The sequence below is a fragment of the Chinchilla lanigera genome, unplaced genomic scaffold (assembly GCF_000276665.1).
Source record: "Chinchilla lanigera isolate Chin_1 unplaced genomic scaffold, ChiLan1.0 scaffold00002, whole genome shotgun sequence".
Taxonomy (NCBI): domain Eukaryota; kingdom Metazoa; phylum Chordata; class Mammalia; order Rodentia; family Chinchillidae; genus Chinchilla; species Chinchilla lanigera.
In genome coordinates, this window is record NW_004955403.1 from 39674326 (window position 1) to 39688870 (window position 14545).

Consider the following 14545-nt stretch of genomic DNA (forward strand, 5'->3'; position numbering starts at 1 on the left):
TCTTATAAACATAGAACAGATAAATAATTTATAAAACCAAAGAACATGGATAATTAACATGAGATCAAATATCTATCTAAAAGAAGCAATGAAAGGAAAGAAGACAAAAAAGGAAAATTAAAATTTCTCTAAGTTGAAGAAAGCTACAGTGATCAGAAGAGTTCATCGAATTCTGAGCATTAAAATAAATTCTGGTGATGGGAAAAAACAATGACAACAGAAAATAATCTTGAGATACACAGGAATTAATCTAAAACTTGCAGTGCATAAAACTGAAAGACATAAAAAGTTCAGCATACAGAGAAAATTTCACTAACTTAACACATTAAGTGCCCCCTAAATTGATCTATAATTCACTTTAATTCTAATCAAAACCCTAGTAGATATATTGCAAAACTTCAAAAGATGATAATAAAATTTATATGTGAAAGTAAAAAGCAATGAATAAGATAATTTTAAAGAAAAATAAGGTCCCTATAATGAGTCAAATCTTATTATACAGCTAGGGTAGATAAGGCAAAGTAGTATTGGCACAAAAGTGGATGAACAGTAGAACAGAATGGACAACTCAGAGATGTGGAAACTTGGACATTATAAAAGCAGAGCAAAACCAGTGGGAAACAGGGAAGGTTAGTCAAATTTTACTATGATAAATTATTTCTATGTTGAACAAAATAATGATTCTTGTCTCACACAATGGAGAATACTAATTTTAGATGGATTTTAAAAACTGGACGTTCAAAGTGGCTTTTAAGACTTTTAGAAAATAACATCTCGGAAGATCTTCATGATCCACTAACGCTGACCTGGTAAAGATGAGGTTTAACCAAGTAATTCCATTTCTAGGTATAAAACACAGAAAACACTGTGCTCATCTACACAAGAAGATATGTACAATTATTGTAAGAATTAAAATTTTTTAAAAAGCTCAAATAAGTAGGTATATATCTACAGTAAAACAGAAAAAGAAAACTTGAACTATATGAAACTACATAGTACACATAGAAATGTTTTAAACAATGTTATAAAATTGCAGATTTATAATACAATATTATCCCATATACATATAAATTCTGAAAACATTCATTCTTTCATAGTATTTATGAAAATATATATGAACACTAAAAATGTAACCATGCATAAGAAAGAAACAAACCACCTTCAGGAAAGTGGCTACCTCTGAGAAGCACAACAGAAGAACAGGACCGGAAAGAGCAACCCAAGGCCTTTACTTCAATCTGAAATCCATTATTATACCTGTAGCATAATGGATGTAGTTATGTTATAGTCTCTGTGCTTTGCAGTGTGTTTATAACATTCCATGAGAAATTTAGCTTGACAAAAGACACTGTACTTATTAAAGTGAGTAATGTGTTTTCTCCTAGCGAATAAGTCAACTTCTCTAGCACCTGGGACTGCCTCAGCAGGAAATGTCTAACAGTAATTGCTCACACAAATGCTTTAATATGCCCTGAATGAAAATATAACCTCCTATAATGACTTTGAGTACACTTTATATTCCAAGAGCCTCCTGGGAATGACAAAGGAAATTCAAGTGAAAAACCCCATCCAACTGGCAAGTCCCAGTTCCCCCAAGGCAATCTTCCACTCTGAGCAGTAGTGGAAGAGTGATTCTCACACTCTCAGGAAGGATTTAGACCATCTTTGGTCCTGTATTGGGACAAATTATTGGGATTGTCTACTGAAATAGCTACTCCAGGGACCAGAGACCAGTGAGAAGGATGGGAATGAGAAGACAGCACTCCGCCTTGAAACTTGGTATACTTCTCTTCTAATAGTAGACTGGATCCCATTATTATCATCCTTAGGCATAATCAACACTAAGAACACACAGCAAATGAAGTCCTAAATGATAAACAGAGGCCACAGAGGAATTCTGAGTCGCAGAAAAAGATCCTAACATCTAGATTTCCTGCTGAGTTTTTGTGCATGGTGAACTATCACAAGAACCTCAGGATTAATCAACTCAGAGCTAACATGCCCATAGAACAGCTCCACTTTTGCCAAATAAAGAACAGTTACCCTGAGTCCCCAACAACTGGTCCAAGGGATAGGTGGAAAGTCAGACACATATCAGGTCATTGGCTGCTGTGCTTTCATAGCGAAGTGGAACTAAGGTAATGGTTTGTTCTCTTCATACATCAAATACAAACCTCAGCTTTCCAAGTACCTTTCAAAGCCGCTTCCAAATACATGATTTCATTCAATTCGTCCAGCCTCCTACTATTGTTGGTTTTGTACCGTAGGGAAAAGTCACAAAGGTTGAGTTGGGTCATAAGAGAAACTTTGTCTGTTTTGTGCTGCTGTACCAGTACCCAACACTGGGTAGTTTATAAAGAACAGAAATTTATCCTTTCCCTTTCTGGAAGCTGGAAGTTCAAGATCAAGGAGTGACTATCCAATGTGTGCCATTCTTCTGTGTCCTCACAGGCAGAAGAGCAAAGAGAAATAACTCACTAAGCTCTTTTTATAGTAGCATTAATCCAAAAAGGTCCCAGCTCCCAGCAGTGTTGCTTTGGGGATTAAGTTTCCAGCACATGAATTTGGGAAACATCTGAATCATAGCAGGGGTGCTAGGGTAAGGTAGAGAAACTGAATTTTCAGGAACTGGGATGCTTCCCAGGCACATTCCTTGGCTTCAGGTCAAGATCTTAGGCACCGCCATTCCTTTCTGATCCTAGAAAATGGTCTGTCTTGTTTCTCAGTCTGTAATCAAGTGTTGCCCAAATTTTAAGTCAAGAATTAATTATTCATCCAGTACACAAGGAAATCGTCTCATAAATTTTCCTCAGTTTTGTAGTAAAGGAAGCACAAAGCCAGCCTGTTGAGGTTTCCTAATTGTTTTACATTAAAGAGTGAGAAAAGACACTTGTTTTCCCTTGTTTTGATTTCATACAGCAAGCAGGAGCGTTGGGCTGGCTGCTACAGGATAGTCTGTGCTCTTTCAAGAAAATAAACATGAGTGGGCACCACCACTAGGGATGCTGATGTAGTAGGTATGAGGTGTGGCTCCAGGATCTGAAATGTTTCTCGAAGTCCCAGTGCTTAGGTGTAGCTTATTTGAAGAGTCATCACAGAAGGAAAAGATCACTGTGGAGGGTTAAAAGAGAGACCTAACGTGCACATAACACTGGAGGCATTTCTTTGTATTTTAAATAACTTTACCATAGAATTTTGGGAACAGCTTTTAAATGAAGGTGCTTGAAATCAAGGTAGTCTTCATACATTTTTATTTTCACATTCAACAAATATATTAAAGCACTGTGCAGAAGCTAGCCTGTAAAGTTGTGAGAATCAATTGTTAAGTTTAGAGGAAGTTTGCCATTCACTTGGTAAATTATTCCCACTGTGGATATCTGGAAATGCTACAAATTAGAGAATTATTATTATTCTCTGTTATTAATAAAGAATTATTATTATTATTAATTATTATTAACAATTTATCATGCATTTTATTGCCTTTAGAGGATGTAAGGAATAGTGTATTATAAATATAAACATATTACATAAGATTGCTTCATCACTCTTTTAAATGTATCTGTTTCTAATACCAAAAAGTATTTGATATTCACCAACCATTATCCACTTGAAAATATCAAAATTTTACATTACCCCATACCCATCATAGAATCTTATTCAAGTATGATATATTTCAATCTTTGAAGAATATTTTTGTTTATCCCATCACATTTCTCTATATCAAAATATATATAGGAACTGAGATTAGAGATTTAACATTTTTTTCTATGATCATAAAGCTCTAAGTTTGCAATATTTTTTTTCTGTAGTAAGCTATTGGTACTATTACAATAATGTAAATACATTCATAATTTAGAATAGTTACAAATTACAAAAAGACCTTTAGGAAATGCATTTTTAATAGAGTGGATAAGTGTGTTCATCAGTTTTTTTTTGTTTTTTTTTTTTGTTGTTGTTGTTGTTGTTTTTTTGGTTTTTCTCCGGTACCGGGAACCGAACTCACGACCTTGCGCTTGCCAGGCAGGCGCTTTTGCCGCTGAGCTAAATCCCCAGCCCTGTTCATCAGTTTTCTATGACAAAGTACTTAGGAAAGCAGCATGAAATGAAGATGCACAGTTTCAGTGGTTGCAGCTTGTCCCCATTACTGTGGACCTGCAGCAAAGCAGAACATCATATCAGGAAGCACCGGAAGAAAAAAGCTGCTTGCCTCGTGGTAGCCAGAAAGAAGAAAGCAGGGAGGGGCACCGAGACAGAGACACAGGGGAGGGGCAGGGTCCCAGTGTGGCCTCCAAAGACATGCCCAATAACCTAACTTCCTCCCACTAGGTCCACCTCCCAAAGGTTTCATCACATCCCAAAAGTACCATCAGCTGGGGACCAGGCCCTCAGCACACGACCTTTGAGGGACATTTAAGATCCAACCCATAACAAGAGGTCTGTTAAAATTAGTTATACATCCAAGGATAAGTGTTACCTATTGTTAGTATGTATAAGACAGGCTCCGATCTAATTTATATTATTCTTTTGCCTTGATTAACAGGAAAACTGGAGCAGGTGCTTAGAAATAATAGGAATGAAAAGAATTTAGTTAGAGCAATGTCCTCAGTTCTCTGAAGTTCATCTTATAGGCCAAAAATTCCATGGTGATTCCGTTCTGAAAAATTACCCCTGATGTATTGCATTTATGCAAGTTGCCTGCTGCAGGAAATGCAGCACTTGGAGTCAAACGCGTGGAAATGCAGATTTTAGTTCCTCGGAGCACCACTTGTATGACTGTGGGTCACAGAGGCAACGACTCTCACATTATCTATCTGCTAAGTGTGGGTAACAATCCTACCTTGTAGGACCGTCATGAGGATGAAGGGTGATGATAAAGGAGAGTGTCTTGTGTGGTGAGAAAGTGAGTGCTGAGCACATGGAAGCTCCCATTTTTTAAACTTAAATTAATTGTTTCAGGAACATTTTCATTTCATGGTGTGAGATGCACAAACAGGCAATTCTTACAAAACGCCTTAAGAAAACAGGAGTTCTAGATGGTAGACAGGAGAGGAGTTGTCAGGATTTTTGGACTCTTGTAGGAGGCCCAGGAATCCTTTGGTAGGTGTTCATACTCTTAAGATGCTTGCTTTTAAAGGATTCTCTTCGTGGAACTAAATGCACACTGGTGAATTTTGGTGGAAACTTACATATCCAGATTTTGTCTGATACTCATGGAGTAGATGAAATGTCTCTGCCAAATTTTTATAGCATTGAGTTAGAAATATGAATATGTCTCTCTTCAGGGCATTGAGAAGAGCAGGCCCTCTAAAAGTCTTGGTACTTACCAATGAGAAGTGAGTCTCTTGTTGATTTGGGGTTACGTGGTTAAGCTTATAAGCAAGGGTACATTGTAAACACCTGTCCCACAGACAGACTGTGGTATAAATTTTAAAGAAAATTCATATTCTCTTCTAGGTCCCTACTCAATCCCTTAAATGACACAATGACTGTGAATTTACTAATTTTAATCCCACAAAATAAAAAGAATTATGAAGTATAAGTAAATTTTATTTTTTCATTCCTAAAACCAGTTAAAAAACTATTCACCAAGTAGTGAATAGTTATATTTATCACTCAGAGGTTTAACCAGACAAGATTTTAATTTAAAAAGAAAAAAAAAACCACTATTGTCCCTAATAATGACTCTTCAGCCAATAGAAAATTGAAAAGATTAAACTTCAAACCTCTCAGCAAAAATGGTTTTGAAAGGAAAAACTAACAGACCCACTGCTGGGTACTGCTATGATAAACACATGAACCCTTCCCTATGTGCCTCAGATTCAGACCCACCCATTGGCCAGGGCCCGGATTGGCCAAATCCTGCTGCTGAACCCACGAGGCACTGACGAGAGAGCTGCCAGAAACAATAAGCTGGAGCTGAGACAAAGCCCGAGAGGAAACACTTGATGTCAGATATGAGCTTGCCATTGTTTTGAGGGAACATGGATGGAGGAAGGAATAAATGTCTGTGTGTTTGAGGATCCATCTCTATACGCTATCAGACCGGATCTTATTTTCCCTGGCTGCTCACCGCTGCCACAAGATTATCTTTCTCTGGTATTTACTCTAATGTGACATTCATTTCCAGGCTGGTGTCCAGAGTGATTCTAGTGTTAAGAATATTTTTTAAAACGATAAATATATGAAATAATACAACAGCAAGCAGATGGCTATAAACATCAGCTAAGTTCATTTCATATAATTGTAACGCTGTATCCACTCATGGAGGCTTTATTTTGCCAGAGGAGACAAATAACCTCACGGGGCTCCCATGTTAATACTGTTTTGGTCATCACTGGTATGTAGTAGAGCAACAGTAAGTGGGGAAATCTCACAAAATGTACGCACACCGCTCCTCTTATGTGTCCCGTGGATGTTTCTGTTGAGGCGTCCCACAAAAACCGTAACTAAATCCTACAGAGAAAGACAAAGCCAGTAGCTCTTCAAACAAAAGTCACATATACTTTGGAAAGCCAGTGAATGCTCCAAGGACCGAGCATCCTGTTGATTTCTGGCCTGGAATTTTCCTGTGTAGCAAGCCACAATGCAATTTAACTTGCCACCTATTAAGAGTGAGTTCGATGAAGCCGATCCCACCTGAACTGCGTACTAACACTTAAATCCCCAGGGTACTACATATAATCACAGAATTTCAAAGCCAACACCCCTGAGAAATTATAATGTTCAACAGATACAATTCAATTGCATTTAAAAGTTATTTAGCATATATTTATTGTATGCCTGAATTGTATTTTATATGTAGTACATCTATTAAGTACCACGCCAAACACTTGAAAGTACAAAAATAAGTGTTACTGTTCCCACCCTTCAGGAAACTGCAATCTAGAAGAAAGAAGAATTCATATTAAAGAAAATCATACCTTAATGTGACAAAGCACACCAACAAACAGACACACATGAGATAATACTACTTTTTTGAGTCAATTGGAGAGTCCCAGAGAAGGTATGTTTCATTAAGTTGGAAGGATAAATTATGTCAGCCCTCAGAAAGGTTGGGGGGAAGGTACAGGGAAAATGTCAGGAGGGAAAGAAATCTCAAAACCAGAAACCAGCATAAGCAAAACATCAAACAAAAACACTAGGGGATTCACCTATGTGTTGTACTCATGAAATCTGGAATAGAGTAAGTAAAACGGGTGGCAGAGAAATGTTGCTTAAGATGTCACATGTTTGCATTCTTACATCTGGTAAACTGAGCAACTTCGTTGAAGATAACAATATATAATACAGCAACCACTGTTAATTCCTATCATCTTGTTTTCAAATCCTGCATTAGTTTTATTGGGTTTTTTTTTCATTGTTTTGTTTGTGTCTTCATTGTTATTTTGCTACTGTTTCTTTTCTTTTCTCTTTAAAATAAAAAAGATGTCATATGTGTCTTTCTCCAAAAGAAATCTAATTAATATGTACCACAAACATATCTTAATAATAAAAAAGTCTAACCTGATCCCAAACAAGGAGGAGCCACAGATGATTTTTGACAATGTCACATTTATATCTGGGATTGAAAATGTCAGCTTTGATGATAATAATGCAAAGAATAACTGAAAGACAAAGTCACTCTGACCATGCCCAGCGGGGAAGCAAAGTGTGCATTAGGTGCTACTTAATCTAACGTGGAACAATGACTGAATAATGTAATGAGGGGCTTCTAGGGTCGTAAGTTTCCATACACTTTCCCTACACTTGTACTTCTGTACAAGATCTCATGAATCTTGTTTTTTTCTCTGATTCTATACAAAACCATAATGCAGACTGAAAAGTTAGTAAAGGCTCAAGTTAAAGATCAGTAACGCATTTAAGAGCATAAATTACCTCATTTAGCATCTCGATTCATCTGCAGAGCTTGTGTTCAAGACCTGGCGTCAATAGCAATGTGGGAATTTGCGGAGAAAGACTATCAGAGAAAACTATAGAAAGGTGATGCAAAGTGCAGCTGCCTCTGGAAGTGATCCTCAGCAGGACTTTGGTATTGCAAAATATTTTATTAAAATGTAGTCCTGTGAATTCCTGGTATTGAATAATTTGTCAAGTACCTGGCAGCGAGAGCAGCTGGAGCAACAACGGCGCTGTCACTGCCAGGGGTGTTCCTGCCCAGCCCTTGCACTTCCTACTTCCCCTCGCAAGTCCCAGCGGGAAGAGTCTTTACAGAGGCAAAGACCGCACTGAGGCTTAAGAACCAGGAGTCTGTCTCCCTGTACCTATTTTTTAATACTTTTTCTTAGCCTCTGCCTGCCTGCCTGACTCCTGTGTACTGCTGGGATCCTAACCTGAATACACAAAGTCAAGACCCCTGTTTTGCTCACAACTAGATCTCTCCTCTGTAACTTCTTAGGCCAAAACCCAAATCTAGAGTTTTTCAGCCTTCTGATATAAATAATTACCGTGGCTCAGATATTTTAAAAATGTATAGTTATATGAAGTATTATTTGAGCTAAAAACACTTAAAGACAGAAATATGGTTTTTTATCTTATTTTTTTCAGGGTAACACATTGAAATCACTCCAGCTGTTCTGAAATGTTTAGCTAAATTTCTTTTATCTCTATTCTAATGATATCTATCTAAATTTTTTTATTTTATTTTATTTTATTGGCTTTTTTCTGGTCCTGGGAATTGAACTCACAACCTTGCGCTTGCCAGGTAAGCACTGTGCCACTGAGCTAAATCCCCGGCCAAATTTTTTTAGTTTAATAACACAAATGAAGCAGTTTCCTCTAAAATAAGTACTAAATATAAAACTACTAACAAAGAGAATAGCATATTAGTGTTGGGAGGGTGGGGAGGTGCCAGTGAGACCCGTCTCCCAGCCTAATAACACCTTCTATGAAGTCACTGACAAATAATTGTTCAGTTTCCACCCGGACATTTTCCTGGAAGTGGTACACATATTTTTAATCTGTTCATATATTCCTTTTGATGGTCTGAGCCACCTGAAAACATAAGCCAAATTAAACTCCTCCTTCTTCAAATTTTGAGCATTGGGTATTTTCTGCCAGCAACAAGAAAGCTGGCAAATACAGCTTTGTCCTCTAATCGTGTCTTATTCTGCTTCTTGGAATGATGTTAGAGTAATCCTTTTCTCCCACTCATTCATACATACTTGAAGAAAGCAACCATAATCACCTAAATCCCTCAGCCTCGTGGTCACCCCTCCTTGGAAACTCAGTATTTTGTCAAGTTGCTTTGGGTACAGTATTTCCATAGTATTGTCAGAGCATCTGGAAGTGGTGCTTCTGCTACGGCTTTTAAAATTCTGTTTTTCAGCATCTGTGTCACCACAGACTCATTTTAAGTTTGTGCCAAATGAAGTCCGTAGATCAATTATTTAACCAAACTCTCTGCTCTTAAATCGCATGCTAAGTATTTCTCCCAGTAACAAAATAAAGGAAAAGGAGATATAAGGACAGGCAAAGAATTAGTGAGTCTAGGTAAGGCTCAGCAAATTTCAGAAAAACATATTTCCAGGTGAAATTCTTCATCTTTCATGCAATTTACCATTTTTTCATTTGACAGCACCGTGTAGGTGAATGAGAAATTTTCTGGACTAGTTTGAATTCTTTTGACATTACAGTGTGTATCATAAACCTATAGCTAATAGTGCTAAATATTTAATTTTTAAGTAATACAAATCAATAATTTTAGTGGAAACGTTACACAAATACTTACTGGGTAAGTTGAATCACACGTGAAGTGCTTTAATATATTCCATTTACCAATATACCACTTATTTTATTTTGCTCAACACAGCTATTCCAGGAGCAAGGCCAGCACTGAGCAAATTGTTGAATAAATCTAAGTGTGTGTTTCTGTCTATTGATATTAAAGCCCATTTGGCAAATTATAATTCCCATTCACTTTCCACCAGTGTGTAGTGTACTTTGTGGGACAAATGCACATTTTATTGTAGCTCTTTCTTTAGTACAAACACTTTGATAATGCTTGTGTTAAAAATAAACTCCTCTCTGTTAGTGGACCAAAATATCATCTTCTTTACTTTGCATAATCTTATAAACTAAAAATATTAGCTTCAAAGAAGTGCTAGGTGAGTTAGACAATGTCAGTCTCCCAGTTTCACTTTGTAAAATTGCATGGAGTCAATATGCATCAAACATCTGTAGCTACTGAGGTGATGTGAATTCCATCTGGCAAAGTATCCCATGGTGAAGGAGATACATTTTTCATATATCTGACTCTTATAACATGAACTCTTAAAAGATGTATTAATTAAAGTGTTGAGAAAATACTGAGATTTACTGTGCAATTTTAAGTACTTTGACAAAACTCTTGGCCTGTTTTTAAAACAGAATATCTTTTAAAAATCTACTTACTTTCCTCAGGAAAAATTTTTGTTGAATTGCTCCTCCCAATATTACTTTCCTTTTTGAAAAAATTCTTTCCTTTGAGAACATGGGATCTCTGATACTCTCATGGCCCTGGTAAACTCCCTGTCCAATTACCTATCATCGCCCAGCTGTGATTCACACCCTGCTCTGAGATTTAGTGGCTAAAAAAAAAATTCACATCCAAACAGTTCAAATGAAACAGGTCAAAGGGATATAGCACGGATAATGTTGTACACACAGATGTTCAACAGAGACAGTTGGGTTAAACGGTAAGAAAATATCACAGCATTTTTAATCCCAGGGTGCTGCAACCACTAACAGAGAAGCTGTTAAATAGTTGTATACCTTTACCTGTCTGTTCTGACTAACAACTACTTCAGTTCACTGTGTGGTTGCTTATCCAAATACACCACAATTGTTACCAAGTCATAACTGCTATATAACTGCTATAGATTATTCTTTAGACACAGTAGGTAGATGATAGCATGGAACAGACTGAATAATAAAGAGAATGGCATGGAGCTTCATCTGATGGGTCCAAATGTCACTGCTGGTTTACCGTAACACTGTGGAAAAAAACATAAATTTGGAGACAACAGCCCTTCCACCGAAGGTAATTTGCTTTAGAAGTCAAGGGCTCAGCGTAGAACTATGAGTGTTAGAGACAAAATTGCCAAAAAGGAGGAAAGAGAACAAAGCAAAGGAAATGGTCAACCTGGTCACAGAGGAAGGCCATGCTAAATGAATGTGAAGTCAGAGTTCACCGCAGCCACTTGCGAGCAGAAATCAAAGGTGACCTTTCCAAACTGAGGTCATGCATCTTATCTAAGCTCTGGGTACCCAGTGGAGACTGACAGACCTCCAACAGGTGGCCACCTTCAGAATATGAGCCTCCAGAGGACGGATGCTTTATATATCCAGTGCTGAACAATATTAATTGTTTAAGCTACTACTCGGGTCTTCTGAAGGGTGTAAAGATCAGCCAGACTTCTGTTCTGAATTCCATCCTCAAGGTGCCAGAAAAGGACATAAGCCAAGTGCATTAATAACAATAATACAGGGTAGAGTTTGACAGTAACTGTGAAAGAGGCATAAATTGCTGTGGGAAGTGAAAAAAAGGGAAGAGATGACAACAGGAGTAGGGGAAGGAATGCTGCAAAGAGGAAGCACTGCATTGAGGAGGCAATGACAGCTTCTAAATTTGCTTATATTGACCTATTCATAAACATTTTTCCCCAGATTTCTTTGGAAGTTGCTTCACTGAAAGATTGGTACATGGGGCTCACATTACTCTACAGGGGTCTATACTTAAATAGGAAAACATAAATCCTGCACTATTCAGTATGGTAGACACTAGCTGCATGTGAATACTCATACTCAAATTACTTAAAATGAAACTAACTTCTTCCATTGCACTACTTAAACCCTTAGCATTCAAATATCATATATGGTCAACTGGGACCATATCAGACAGCTCAAGTGTGTAAATCAGTACAGAAAGTTTTATTGAAGAAACTGACTGGCATAAAATTCTGTGAAAACTGTGTACTTTGTCACTGTTATTTTCAGGTACTTTCATATGAACAATTGTAAAATGTCATAAATTATATTAAAATGAGAGAAAAACTAACATTGGTTATGTTAGGTAATATTTTAAATGATGAAGAATGTAATTCTTTGAATTTGGAAGAAAATGATTTGCAGTGTTTATTTACCTTTCACAGTGTTTTGAGGAAGGAAAATCAACTTCACACTGTGGTAGTCAAGAAAGGTGAGTCATGATAAGGGTTCAGAAGTGCAGAAAAGAAAATGTGAAATGAATAAGGTAGATAACTTGAGCTGTAAAAGGGAAGAAAGGAAGGCAATAAAAATATAATGTCAGGAAAGATGTTTTTTCAAGTGGAAATGGTAGAAATAGAGAAATGCTCTGAGGCTGAAGGAGATACAGTTTCTGAATCTATTATCCACATTATCTAATTCTCTGGATATATATAAACCATCTATAAAAAGGTCACTTCCTTACATAATTTCCCTAGTATTCATGAAGCACTTCTTATAAATTCATTGGCTTATTTTTTAATTCACTGAGTATTTATATGTAATTTTAATGCTCTTTTGAAATCAGTATTTTAGCCTCAACATTGTAAATTATACTTGCAAAGTCCAACGGGATTAAAATATTATGTCACAGATCAGTGGAAATATTCTTAATGATTCATAGCAAAATACAACCACTTGAAACCAAGCAAAAGCTTCCTCCTGAGAATTCAAAGAAGACATAAAAATTTGCCTCATTTATATCTCCATCATCATTAAGACAAACTTTGAAGGAACAGTCTAGGATTGAAATAAATTTTAGGCACACAAAAATTAAAGTTTGTACTTTTGACATTTGTGGAACTGTAAAATGTGTAAGTTTTTTCAGAAAACCAGCAAATTGTCTTTTTTAAAAATAATGAACTAGCTTCCATTCTTATTGAAGAAACTGAGGCTAAAAAAGAAATATGGCTGTTTAGAAGTAACCCGACACACAAAAGCACTAACATATTTCAGACCTCTTAATTAATGGATATCAGCTTTGTTTAAAACGTGAGTATGGGGGCTGGGGATTTAGCTCAGCGGCAAAAGCGCCTGCCTGGCAGGCGCAAGGTCGTGAGTTCGGTTCCCGGTACCGGAGAAAAACCAAAAACAAAAACAAAAAAAATAAAAAATAAAAAAATAAAACCTGAGTATGCAGAAGGCTGCAATTTCCAATATGCTTGAATGAGAAGTAAAAATATTATTGACATAAGACATCATAAGAAATGAAGAAATTTTATTGTTGTATTATTTAAGGTATGTTCTTTTATAGCAAGATGTTTTCACATCTAGAAGTAGTACTATATGAATACTCAGAAAAAGCACTTCATGAAAAGCTGAGAGTGAGAAGTTTAAAGGACCAACTATTGTCAGTATTATATACTTTATATTTGAATAGTATTGTAAGTTGTCAAAGCTTTTCTTTGTATACTAATGTGTTGAAGCCTTGCAGCAACAATATCTGGGATACAAATATATTCTTTTTATAGGTAGACAAACTAAGTTTAGATAATTCACACAGAGGCATTCAAGATACGACCTAAACAAAACTAAAGTTTGTTAGTGGAAAGTCCAGTATCCTAAGCTAAGAAATGAGAATGTTTCAGTGTTTCAAATTTTCTATTCATAATTCTATTATGGTAGATATCACTCATGCTCACAAATATTTCCAGTTCATCTTCTCTAGGGACATAGAAAGATTGTGTTTTTGCCCATTTCAAAGCTTGACATGGCCCTGGAACTTGTTTGACCAATGGAGAGTGCATGGACGTGATATGATATCTTGGCAGAAGTGTTTAACTGGCAAAGCAAGACTCCCTAGCCCTCCCTTCCCTCGCACATAGTGATGTGCATCAGTTACTCCTATACAGGGCAACTCCTAGAGTCATACCAAGAGCTAAATATATTTCCCCTTGAGTCTCTGAGACGTTGTATTTCATATTATGGTAGCTTAAGCTAACCCATATCGGCTGAAACATTGTTGTACTATTTTACACCTAACCGGACCCCAATTCTGCCACATATCTAAAATGCAGCCTTGCTGGGCATGGTGGCACACACCTGTGATCCCACAACTCATGATGCTGATGCAGGAGTTCAAACCCAGACTGGCCTAACTTAGTGAGGCCCTATCTGAGAGTAAGGAATAAAAGGGGGCTGGGGCTGTAGCTTAGTGCAAAGGGCCTGGGCTCAATACCCTACTGGGGTATTAATTAAAATGCAGTTTTTTGTTTCAGTAGTATTTTAAAAGGTTTTGATGCACGCTTTAGTTTATTTAAAACAATCTCTAAAGTTCTTCTCTAATTATATTCCTGCTACTTTTAGTAACAAACTTAAATACCTCATTTAATTGTGAGAGCCAGCCTTTTAGCACCCTTACAGTAGTTATCTTTGGGTTTTATCCCAGCCATCAATGACTATTTCTTTATTTTTCACTCTTCCTATAATATCACCTTTTTCTCCTCTCTGCAAAAGACTTGGCTTTCTGTAGCTACTGGACCCTAACATGATTTTTTAGTGTGTTACTAAATTCTCAAATAGTAGGCATTTTTTTTTTTTTTTT